Here is a 10,119-nt window from a genome sequence, read left to right on the forward strand (position 1 = left end):
TAGCACTTCTGAAAAAGGACAACTGACATCAGGCATGCAATTGTACCATTACAAACGCTTTGTGACATCATCCCCAGAGTGAGATCACATTGTTGTTAGGATACCATCAGCCCATTGTGATATCCCAAAATGACAATGACATCATAGCATTATGACATCACATATTCATTTTGAGGTCCTACAGACAATGTGATTGCCTATTCTGTGATTTCATTCTATTTCAAATTGGCATATAGTTTTATTTCAGAAACCCATTGTGACCACAATACCATTGTGAAATTACAATCCCTTGTTGACCTCATATTGACATTGTGATATCATTAATGCAATGTAACATCACAAACCTGTCTTGTCCTCATAAATTTTGTAACAAGCGACTACCTTGACCTGGGCTGGATGCCCAGAGCTAAATTCAGCCTCAACCATGAACCCTGAGAACTCCACAGAGCAGCCCATCCATTTGGTAACTGGTCTTCAAACAACCAAACCCAAAAATAATGATCTCCAAAGCTCCATATTTCAAAGGAAAAGGGTTTTCTTCATCCTCCTTCATTACAGACATGTCCTACATTTCAGGTCTTATTTTTTTCCTTCCAGCATTCCCTTCTTCTCTTCAGGCTGTTCTACTCTTGACAGGCCTGCCCTGCCATATCCAGGTGACCAGGTGCCATCCTTCAGCTCCTGCTCTCGCTCAATTTCCTCTCCTCCCAGGTCTTTACCCTCCTGCAGTCTCATCACTTCTTTCCTTCCAGGCCTTTCCCCTTTTTCTCTCCCCTTCTGTTGCTTTGAACATGCAGCCTATATATAGGCCATACCCTTCCCCCACTGCAATATGTTTCCTACATAAGAGTTTTCAATCATCACTTCCCAAATGTCCATACCCAATCACTTCTTGGCAGCTCACCATGTGGGGCTTGACATCCTATCTCCTTCAACATCATGTCCCGCCCCTTTCAGCGGCATACACCCCTCTCTCTGGTGGTCCAGACCAAGAAACCAAGATGACTATCTGTTCCCATGGATTATACGGGCACTGATGGTTATTACAGTGTCCTCATGGTGAACTAGGAGCAATTGAAATTGGACAAATAATTGTGATATTACAAACTCGTGACATAACTAACCCATTGTGACCTCATCACCACTGTGACATCACAAACCCATTGTGACATCACATTTGTGAGAAGGAGCAGCAGTTGGCCAGTCAAAGGAACTCTCCTGTGACCCTGCCAAAACACTTGCAGGTTAAGGAGCTCATTGAGAAGGAGAGTGGGATCATGAAAGCAAGTTTGAGAGAAAAGGAGGAGAATAATATGGAAGAAATCTCCAAGGTTCAGAGTACTATACAGGAGTTAAAGATCCTAGAGACCGTAAGATACAGGGAAATATCTGAGCTGATCAGGTAGCTTGGGAGACCCCTCTAAAACCAGTGGTGTCTCTAGAGTTACTAGTCGTTAGGATTAAGGGAAGAAACAAAAACAGTGGTAATATGTGGGCAATGTTGACACTGGACTTGTGAAAAATGTAAACAGGCTCAAGCTTTCTTTCAGTTTTTGTGTAGATATTTGCACCCTGGTAAATTTGTCCAGGCAACTGCATAAAACTGTTCAAAAACCAGTGGGGCTCAAGGAATAAATTGGAAGTTACAATCCATTTATAGACCTCAGAGTTCAAGGCATTTGAAAGAATGAATATAACCTTAAAGGAAATTAACTAAATTAAATACAGAGACTGTCCATGGCTAGGTTAGCCTCCTCCACTTTGCTCTCCTTCGAGCAAGATGTAACCCTTATGTTAAAGGATTTAATCCCTTTGAAATACTTTAGGGTAGACCAACCCCTTTGGTTCCTAAATTTGGGAAGGCTATATGAACAGAAATGTCTAAGTACAATCTGCAGGCTTTACAACATATTCTTTTATGTACCTGTCCTTTGGTAACTAAGGCCCACGGTCCACCTAAGAAAAACTCCACCTGAAGGGGAGGGGCCAAGATGGTGATGGAACAGCAGGTAAACACCACAGCTCTCTCCAACCAAATACAGTTTATATTTCAATGCTCAGTTTCTCCAAGTGACCCACAAAAAAGGAGATTACTCAGAGAGGTACAGTTAGTGAAAAAAGAAAAGGGAAAAACCTACACACACAGTAAAGTGGAAATAACCTTCAGCCACCCCTTCATTGTGATGGGGCTCCACGCTGAGCAGCTTAAGTGGTGGAGCATCTTGCCAGGCTGCTTAAGTGGTCTATCTCTGGACCCTCGGAGGACCACATACCCACAAGCATTCCAAGACTCCCAGAAGACTCCCACGAGCTGGGACCAACCCAGTGAATACAAACAAATCTCAGAAGGCAGAGCTGGCATGAAGACTCCCCTCAACCTCCCTGGCATGGCGCCTCTGCGTGGCTGTTGTAATCAGCACCACCCAATCTGGAGCAGCAGCAGCTGTCAGCGGTGGCGGACGACCCTATACTCACAGCGTGGGACCTCTGTCCTGCTGGTGTAAACAGCCTAGCCTAACCTGGAGCAGCAGCTGACAATAGTGGCAAACCACTCAGACTCTGGGCACAATGTTTCTTGGCTCTAGCTCACAGGAACAGTCCAGACCATCCTGGGGTGGCAGCAGTCGCTGGGGCAGGGACAGTTGCAGTGAACAACTCCAGACCCATGGCGCTTTGTGCCTCTCCATACTGGCCCAAATAAGCAGCCCAGCCCAACCTGAGGCAACAGCACTGGTTAACACCTGACTCCTGGTGGGGTGGAGGACCTCTCCATACCGGCTTGCATAAGCAGCCCAGCCGAGCCCATGGTGGCAAAGTTGGTGAACAAACCCAAACATGAGGCAGGGTTTGGTGCTGAACAACCCCAGAAAAGCTTCATGAACTTTCCTGCCTGGGCTGGCTTTGAACCTGAATACACAGATCTGAGCCTCCTGAGCAGCTAGAATTACAGACATTCACACCAGCAGAGTCTTACTCTTGCCAACCCCCTAACTTTTTCTACAATAGATCATTTCTTAGTTAATACAAGGAATTTAAGCAAATACAAGAGGATCGACATAATCTGACCATAGTGGAATCAAACTAGTTCTCAGTAACAAGGCATAAAGTAGGAAAAACTTAAACACTTGGAAATTAAACAGCACTCAGTTGAACAATACATGGGTTACAGAAGAAATTAAAGAAGAAATTAAAAAGTTCCTACAATTCAGTGAAAATGAAGAATCATCACAAAGAAACCTATGGGACCCAGCGAAAGCAGTCCTGAGGGGCAAATTTATCGTTCTCAGTGCACATATCAAGAAAACAGAGACCAAGTAAACAATCTTATGAAGCAAACAAAACTGCTAGAGAAAAAAGAAAAAATTGAACCTAAAGTTGCTCGGGAGAAAGAGATAATCGAAATAAGAGCTGAAATTAATGAGATAGAGACTGAGAAAATTATAAATAAGATTATTTTTAAAAAGCTGTTTTTAAGAAAAAAATCAATAAATCTGACAGACCACTGGCAAGAGTAACTAACAAAATAAGAGAGGAGACCCAAATCAATAATATCAGAGATACCACAGGGAAAATTACAACAAACATCCAAGACATTCAATCATAAAGAAATAATTCCAGACTCTACTCACAAAGGAAGGAAAACCTAGCAGAGATGGATGAATTTCTACAGAAATAGAAATTTCTATCCCCCCTTTTCTTTTCAGCCATGCTTCTCCACCATGCATGGTGGGGCCAGCAGTTCAGTAAATAAACGTCTTTTCTTACCTTAATAGTGTGTGTCATTCTCTTCATAGGCTACCGAATGAAACCTACCTTTTTAATATAATTTACATATGGGACCATGACTTGGATAGGGTTTTTGATTTGGAAATGTTAGAATTTCCTAACCACCCCCTTTCCGTGAACCAAACTGCCTTGAGACACCACGTGAGACTTTTCACCAATACCATTGCTGGCCTTCACATCCACGTCCACACCACTTCTCTACTCTGGTGAGTGAAATTACTCTCTATGGCTCTATGTTGCTCAATCTCTGTTCAGATGTGGCACCACACCACAGAGCTCCTATGGCCTTTAGCCAAAAGGCTGGTCACCTCCGAAGCCAAGGATACGTGGTTTTGTGGGCATGGCCATTAATCTCTAGTGGGCTATGGGAGAAGTCGGGACACTGCTTCTGCCTTGTCATCTCTCCTTCACTCACCAGACTGACTATCCTACACATTTAATGGGGTGTTGAGAGTCATGCCTGAGCTGTGAAACACTTCTGAGATGCCTTTTGTGCTCCCTGGGTAGCAGAGCACCTAATATTTTTATGTTGTTGTCAGATTTAGACAATTTTTGCCTCTGCAATGGTACATGGTCAGAAGTCTGCTTACTATCAGGTTCTCTTTGCTCTCTGCTATTCATGTCCAACTTTCTATATCCCTCCCTTTCTTTTCTACAATTATTTGTATTGTGCCCTGAAGAGTGTGACATGGGCTAGGTTCAAGGAATCCCCTCTAGATTCCCTCTAAAAGGCTAGACAAACAAGGCTTGATTTTTTGTTCATGCTTTCTTTTCATTTTTTTAGAAATTTGCCATCTTGAGTTCGCCATCTGGGCCAAATAATGGGTTAAACTTTTGGCCCCCTCCAATCCTGACACTTCCACCAAGCTTACTTCTCCTCCATCCATCTATTCAATTGTGTCTTGCTAACAAGGTGCTCTTTTCACAGACCCTGGTAACTGAGGCCCAACCGTCTGATGTGCTTTGTTAGCAAAGATGTCTAAACATTGTTGTCAAAAATTTTAGGTTTTGAGTTTTGCCTTTTTGGTTTTGTGTTGTATAATCTAGAACTGACTACATGACACTTTTTTTTGGGGGGGGGGTGCGATTGTGGGGCCTGAACTCTGGCCCTGGGTGCTGTCCCTCAACTCTTGAGCTCAAGGCTAGTGCTCTACCACTTGAGCCACAGAGCCACTTCTGGCTTTTTTCTTTTGGCTTATGTGGTGCTGAGGAATTGAACCCAGGGCCTCATGCATGCAAAGCAAGCATATTAGTAAATGTGTGCTAAGATTCTCCCATCTAACAATTTTGTAATTGCAGAATATTTGTTGGTCAGTTCTTAATAAGGACCAGGTAAGCTCTACTTATTCTATTTGATCTCCTTCTTGCTATAATGGGAAATAACAAAAGGCTTTTGTGGTAAAGATTGCAATTCAAAGCCAGCCTGGGCTGAAAAATCCCTAAGAATCCATCTGACAACTAACCTGCAAAGAGGCAGTCTGGAAGCTCGAACCTCTTATCTCTAACCAGAAAACACTGCAAGTGTTTCTATAACTCAAAATGGAAGAATGCTAGCCTTCAGCAGAAGTGCTCAGGGACAGTGCCCAGGCCTTGAGTTCAACTTCCTTGAATACCATCTGGGACAAACCATCCCAGCAATGAGCACCTAGAGTCAGCCAGTCTGGGGAACAAGGGAACATAAAGAGGAGTAAGAGGAGATGATATCACATCAGCCATTTTCTGCCTCCCCTTTCAAGACAAAGCAGAGCCAGGAGGTCAATAGAAGAAAGAAGACTGCCCATCTAATGTCCATATATCTCTACCTTTCAACTGGACAGGAATTTATCTTCTTGCCTTTGTCACTTGACTTCTTCTCTACCTAGTTGGCAGATGTCAGAAGTAGCTAGGGAAATTTCTACCATCATTTTCAGCCCCAAGTCCTTCCTCTTGCCATTTATTTTCTCTCTAGTATTTTTTCAGTCCCTCAATGCCTCATGAGACATCGCCATACTTCGTCCAAGAGACTTGCCTCCTCCAGACTTCATCTAAGGACTCATTGCCCAAGTGACAACTGTTTCTTGCTGTCTTCTCCCACAGGGGATCACATCTCAGCCTTTTATGCCTACTGATGACACCGCTTGCAAAGAGGAAGTAGCTAGAGAGAATCTTCTACCTTTTTCATAATTATCAATAGGCTGGGATGTAAGGTTTGAAGAGGGACACCTCCCCACTTCTTGGCTAAGTTTCCACCCAATATCTGTTACATAGGTAACTGGCAGACCCAGAAGCAGTTCCCTTCCCTTCCTGCTAGGTCACATCCTGGGCCACCTCTGGTCACTAGAGTCCCATCTGACCTTAGGAGGGTCCCAGACCCTGAGGTCACATTCAGATCCAGTGTGGCCATACCTTTTCCCCACCTGGACACATCCCTTCCTGTCCCTGGCCTACATAAGTCCTGGCCAGAGGTGGGTCACCCCCCTTTCTTTTCAGTCATGTGTCTCCACCATGCATGGTGTGGGCAGCAGTTCAGTAAATAAAATTATTTTCCTGCCTGATAAAAAAAGAAATACAAATTGCCTAAACAGAACTAAGAAGAAATAAATCAATTAAACATTTCAATAACGTACAATGAGATAGTAGAGATAATCAGAAATCTTCCAACAAGAAAAGCCCAGGATCTGATGGATTCACTACAGAATTGTAAAAGGCCTTTAAAGAGGAACTAATACCCACAACCATCAAGCTCTTCAGAGAAATAGAAACAGAGGGAGTAATCCCAAACTAATTCTAAGAAGCCAATATCACATTCATCCCCAAACCAGGCAAAGACCAAACAAAATAAGAACTACACAGCAACCTCTTTGATTAAGACAGATGCTCAATAAAATTGCCGCCAACAGAATCCAGAAATATATTGAAAAAATCATACATTATGACCAAGTAGGCTTCATGCCAGAGATTCAGGGATGGTTTAACATATGTAAGACAATAAATGTAATCCATAACCTCAACAGATTCAAGGTCAAGAACCACATGATTATCTCCATTGATGCAGAAAAGGCTTTTGATAAAATTCAGCACTCATTCATAAGCTCTAGAAAAATATGAATAGAAGGAACATTTCATAAGATAATAAAAGCCTTACATGGCAGATGAAAGTCCAATATTATACTTAATTGGAAAAACCTACAACCAATTCCCCTAAAAACAAGAACAAGGCAAGGATGCCCACTCTCTCCACTCTTCTTCAATGTAGATCTGGAATTCTTAGCCAGAGCAATAAGGCAAGAAAAAGACATTAAATGGATCCACATAGGACAGGAAGAAGATCAACTATCTCTTTATGTAGATAGCAATATTTTATAAGATAACGATCCCTAAAGCTCCATCCCCAAACTCTTAGAGCTTATAAACCAATTTGGCTAAGTAGCAGGATACAAAATTAACCCACAAAAATCAGTCGCCTTTCTGTATGTCAACAATGTACAAGTAAGAAGGGAAATCAAGGAAACAACTCCATTCACAATAACCTAAAAAAAGTATCTAGGAATTAACCTAACCAAAGATGTAAAGGGTCTATTTCATGAAAACTATAAAAGCCTAAAAAAAGGAATCATAGAGAATACCAGGAAATGGGAAGAAATGGGAAAAATATTTACTAGCAATGTATCATACAAGGGTCTAATATCCATTACATATGGTGAACTCAATAAACTAACCCTTCACAAACATAACAAACCAATCTTGATGTGGTCAAGGGAGCTAAAGAGAGACTTCTCAGAAGAAGAGATAAAAACGGTAAAGAAGCCATGAGGAAATGTTCATTATCCCTGGCTGTAAGGAAAGGCAAATAAAATCAACTCTGAGATAGCACCTTACCCCAGTCAGAATGGCCCACATCCTAAATTCACCCAATGACAAATGCTGGAAGGGATACAAAGAAAGAAAGATTACTGCATTGCTAGTGGGAATGTATACTAATACAACCATTTTGGAAAGCAGTCTGAAGGTACATATGAAAGCTAAATATCGACTTCTCTTATGAACTGTCCATACTACTCCTAGGCATCTACTCTGAACAACAGGAACACACACACATCTATGATTATTGCAGCACTGTTCACAATAGCCAAGATTTGAAACCACCCACATGAGCAATAAGTGATAAGCGGATCCAAAAATTGTGGGACCTATATACAACGGAATACCATGAAGCCATTAAAAAGGACAAAATGATGGTATTTGCAGGGAAATGGATAGAACTAGACCAAATTATTCGATTGATGTAAGCCATGAACAATGAGACAAACGGGACAGTGTCTACCTGATACGTGAATGCTAAAGCAAAATGCAAGAAGTTATGACAAAGTAAACAGGACTCGAGAAACAAAGGACAGCCACTAATTTTGTTTTATCACCATTAATGACTCCATGTTCTTGACCATGTAGATGGTAGAAATATGCACGCAATGGAGGGAAGCCAGGAGGAGGAACACAATAAGTGAGAAATGGAACAACATACAAAAAGGGGTCCATGAGCTGCACTGGACATAGAAGAAAAATAACTAAGCAACCCAAATACTGATGGGAAAGGAGGAATGAGAGGGAAACAGGGAAAGAGGGAATAGCCTACATTAAGCAAAAGGAAAAAAATGTAAACATCACTAGAGGTGGGAAAAATAATTTGGATTGTCAAAGCTCATAGAACTAACATACTTTAGACCATCATAACAATAATGTGCCTTGTCAAGGTTAAAATGTGGTTGTGACTTTAACTAAATATCACAAGTCCACAATACTGTGAAATATGTGAAATATATGTAATCACCTATCTCAATTTTTACAAAAACGATGCGAGAAGGGAAAGGTTACAAAGGATAGGTGACAATGTTGTCAGACACCTTGTATTTGTGTACTGTTTTGTAGAATGGGAACTTCTTTGTACAACTACTTAAAGATAATAACTATAAAAAGTATTTAAAAATAATCAGGATGAAAATAAAAATTTCAAATATCAATTAAGAAATTAAATCCAGTTGGAAGGAAAATTTCTTTGGGGAGAGAAATTTAGTTTATTCTATAGCAAGTCTCACTTCAGAAATAAATTCAAAAACTAGACCACAGGTAAGTGAAATAAACTAAGAAATGGAGTTGAAAAAAGAAAAAAAAGAAACTCCACCCACTCTTTCTTGCTTGGACCACTGGAGTGGGTAAAATGCATCATGGTCCTAAATTGGTACAGAAGTGGCAAGGACCTTACTTGGTGGTGCTATCTTCACTGTCAGCTATTAAATTAGCAGGAAAACAGCAGTGGATCCATCAGTCTCAAGTGGAATAGGTAGTGGACCAATATACAGAGTAGGCTGCAAGATGGACTATTCAGAGACAGAGAATCCTTTAAGAATAAGACTTACTAAGTGTTAATTAGGGCTAACTAGTATGTTTCTATAATTTATTTTTTTCTATTAAATTTACCTTTTAAGCCTGTTCATTGGGTGGAGAGAAGGGAATTTTTAGGATTTGGTAAGAAGGAATCAAGGAATTGATTGGACATGAAAAGCAGTGGTTGATGTATAAAGCAGCATCTTCCTAATAATGAGCAGGGTCCACTAATCAATGTGGCCCCATGACCTGGGCCACTGGAATGCATGGGGCATGCCACCCAAGTGGGCAGGGTATATGCTGTTGGAGGGAGTAGGATGTCATCCTCACATGATGAGCTGTGAAGAAGGGATTGGGGAACGGGCAGTTTGTGAAGTGATGGTTCAAAACTGTTTGGCAGAAGACCCACTTGAGTGATGGAGGGGTTCAACCTATATATAGGCTGTATGGTCTGAGCAATGCAATTGAAGAAAATCAATGGAAGACCTGGAAGGAAGGAAGTGGTGAGACAGCAGTTGGGGAAAGACGTGGGAGAAGAGGAATTTGAGGGAGAACAGGAGGGGAAGGGTGTCGATTGGCCACCAGGCCAGAGAAGTGGAGGCCTGTGGATAGTGGAGAGGCCTAAAGAGAAGAAGGGAGTGATGGAAGGAAAAAAGGGAAAGGAAGGAAAGATCTATAAAGAGGGAGGGGGAAAGGGAAAAGGAAAAAGCCTTACCTATTGAAGTTTGGAGTATGGAGATGATAATTTGGGGGGTTGGTGGTTTGTAAACCAATTAACTATGTGCTGGGCTACCCATTCGACATCTGAGATTTGGTGGTTGGGCCTGGTCTGTCACAGAGTGTACAGCCCAGGACAAGGTAAATGCAGGCCCATTTCTAGTGTAAATAAAGTTATCTTCAATGTGCCTCATTGGATTGTCTTGTGTTTTATGCATCATAAGTATACAAGTTCACAAGTTAGTATTCTCAAAG

This window comes from Dipodomys merriami, unplaced genomic scaffold, assembly GCF_024711535.1.
Source record: "Dipodomys merriami isolate MVZ:Mamm:240054 unplaced genomic scaffold, mDipMer1.0.p SCAF_124, whole genome shotgun sequence".
Lineage (NCBI taxonomy): Eukaryota > Metazoa > Chordata > Mammalia > Rodentia > Heteromyidae > Dipodomys > Dipodomys merriami.